Below are 3,212 nucleotides of genomic sequence, written 5' to 3' on the forward strand. Positions count from 1 at the left end.
TGCAAAAGTGTGCAACAAAGAAACTAGACTAGAAAAAGCACAAGAACAGTATTAAAAACGAGTGTACAAATAGTCTTGTCTCACACAAATTGCAATAGGGGGAATATGTTCTATAGGATGTTCTATATACTAAAAGTGAAACAGAAAAGAAGATGAAATTTTATTTCCTGTCATCAGAAAACGGTGCCAAAGGTGATCACATTCCAACGTGATCACCTGAGGTTTTGCAAACAAAAGGTGACAAAGATGATTAGTTAACACTGCATACAAAATATTTGTTGTTCTTCAGAAAAACTGGATAAAAAAGGTTGACGATGCCAACTTGATATTATGTTAGTTGTGCAACTACAAAATGCAGAGGATGCCAACTAAAATAGTTACTCTTGTGCAACTAGAAAGGATGAGGATGTCAACTAGTTAGATGCTATTGTGTAACTAGAAATGCTCAGGATGCCAACAAATTAAATACTCTTGTGCAACTAGAAAGGCTGAGGGTACCAAATCATCAGATACTCTTGGGCAACCCTCAAAAATGTGAAGATGAGACTAAAAAATATTTACTCTTGTGGCTGAGGAATTCAATTAGTTGGATACTGTTTGTGCAAGTAGAAATGCTGCGGATACCAACTAATTGTATACTCTTGTGCAACTATAAATCTTGAGGATGACAATTAATTAGATACACTTGGGAAAAGAAATATTCAACATTTGCATGACCAATCAAATAATTGCACGTTCAGGTTTTAGGATTCTAGAAGAAAATGCTGAGGGTTTCAACACAGCTACAAAAAGACTGAGGATGTCAACTAGTTGGATGGTATTGTGCAACTAGAAATGCTAAGGATGTCAACAATCGGTACTCTTGTGCAACTAGAAAAGCCTGAGGATACCAGCTCATTTATATACTCTCTAGGCACATCATCATCCTCTCCATCCCCATCATTATCAGCAGCACGTGGTTGCTGCTTAGCCGCCCGTTTTGAGTTCCGCCAAGAGGTCCTATTTGGAAAACCCTACAATGAACAAAAAACATTAAACTACGGAGAGGGTAAAAGAAAATAGCATAAATAAATGGCCATAGGATAAAAGAAAAGGAAAATATGAACCTATGTTTCACTACCAGGCACATTTCCTCTGGTTGCACAGTAATGTATCCCTAGTTGCGCAGGATCCCAGACCCTAGTTACACAGAACTAAAATAAAATTATTTGCCTAGTTTGCTTACAAATTTGGCTAGAAGATATGATAGATTGCACAGGAAGGCTCCCCAATTTGCACAGAACTGACACCAAAAACTGATATACAGAGAACGAAAATTATTTGCCTAGTTTGCTTACAAATTGGGCTACAAAGATATGATAGATTGCTAAGGAACCCCTAGTTGCACATAACTAACACCAAAAAATTGATATACAGAGAACACGATTTATTTTGCCTAGTTTGCTTACAAAATTTGGCTACCAAATGTAATAGATTGCACATGGAGGCGCCCCTAGTTGCACAGAACTAACACCAAAAACTGACTTACAAATTTGGCTAGTGGCTATGATAAATTGCACAGAAACGGGGCCCTAGTTGCATAGAAAAAACAGACTGACTACACATAGCAATTCCCCCTCTCAAAATCAGCAAAAATCATGTGAAAAGCCGCTGGGGCTAGTTCTCTACCTTCCCCTAGCAGATCAACTATAGATCCATGGATGTTAATCCATGGAAGGACATATCTATCCAACCGACTCCTTCACGACCAATCCGCCACCATAGCGAAGCCTGCACGCTGCATCCCTGTACTCCGGCCCCAGCCACCATGGATCTGACCACCACGCCCTTCTACTACACAACAAGGCCGAATGTGACTAGTTAGTCGTGGGCACGACCTTCCGCGAAAGCTACCTCATACTCGCCGGATATCCACCGAAAACCCTAGAACCCCTCTCCGGCGAGCCCATGACGGGGACCCCGACCACGACCGATGGAAAAATGGGGAAGCACGAGATGCGAGGCAAAATTGGCGGGCGACCGTACCTACACCGGCGACGAGAAGCGGATCCCCGCCGCGCTCCAGCCCTTCCCCTTCCCTGCCCCCTGTCTTCGGCTGCATGCAGCAACGGCCTGGCAACGACTGCCTCTCGCCGCCGGATTTGGGGAACGAACATGGCGAGAAGAGAGGGAAGTGGATCAGGGAAGGAGAAAGAGGCGTGGCTCACCCTTCATTCTGTCTACACAGACCGGCGCTTGCGGGCGGCCTCAGCCACATGCGCGTTCGGTCGCCTCCCGACCAGGTACGAGCTGACGCCGAGGACCGCACAATCTAGGCTGATCGAGTGGCTCGCGTTCAGCCGCTCGTTTCGTCGAGATAGTGCGTGTGCACTCTGAAGTATTTGGGTATTAAGAAAGCATGTAATGGTGGCAACTGACCAAGCCGAACATGAGTTCATAGGTAGTCTGTACAAGTAAATGTGGCAATTTACTTGAGTACCCATCTGCTACATCCATAATAGTGCGCGCTCAGTCTCTGTGACCTAATAGGATTCAGAAAGCCACATATGTAATGGTGGCAATGGACTAAGCTCCTTGCTGTCTCGCGCACGACTGAGGGGGAAAGCCCAAGCTGCCGAGTGCTAGCAGTGGCGGGGCCTTCTCTCTTCTCCGTGCATGGGGACTCGACGCGGGGCAGCGGTTCCGGCGGTGACACGGCGCTGGGCTAGGCCGTGACAGCGCACAGGTGAGCTCTTAGGAGGTTCTCAAGGCTCTGTCTGCGTGGAGGGCTGGCTCGGCGAAGGATGGTGTGGGTGCATGGCCAGGGTGGTGGCGTCAGCCTCGGCTAGATCTGCCGCGCGGGCGGTGTTATGTTTAATTGCAAGGAAATCTCCCCTTCTAATTGCCGTCTGTTGGCGACCGGCGTGACCCTTCCTTTGGTCTCGCTAACCGACACTACTCGTGTCCCTTCGGAATCCATATATTGTGTAATTGTATCATCAATAAAGAAATGAGTTGAATCATTTTGTTTGTCTCTCGATTTCTTCTAACACGTTATCAGCACAGTCGTAACCGAGAGCACTAGGCATCAAAACTTGCCGCACGACCGCACCTCGTGCCCTCGTCGCCGGCCATGGCCACGCCCGCCCGCGCCGTGGCTGTTCCTGGCCGCATCGGCGCTGCTACCCGGCCTTCGCGCCCCGCGTGCCGCCCGAGCCAGGCCGTGGCCGGCT

General features: G+C 47.5%; 1 long non-coding RNA gene across 1 annotated transcript; it reads right to left on the reverse strand.

Annotated features, from left to right (window-relative positions):
- Positions 1–694: 694 nt before the first annotated feature.
- Positions 695–2,919, reverse strand: LOC125510792 (uncharacterized). The gene is made up of 2 exons (XR_007284747.2): positions 2,026–2,919; positions 695–1,013 (listed from the first exon to the last, which is right to left on the reverse strand). It is a non-coding gene; the product is annotated as an uncharacterized LOC125510792 (long non-coding RNA).
- Positions 2,920–3,212: the final 293 nt, after the last annotated feature.

The sequence above is a fragment of the Triticum urartu genome, chromosome 5A (genome assembly GCF_056163025.1).
Source record: "Triticum urartu cultivar PI428250 chromosome 5A, HENAU_Tu73, whole genome shotgun sequence".
Lineage (NCBI taxonomy): Eukaryota > Viridiplantae > Streptophyta > Magnoliopsida > Poales > Poaceae > Triticum > Triticum urartu.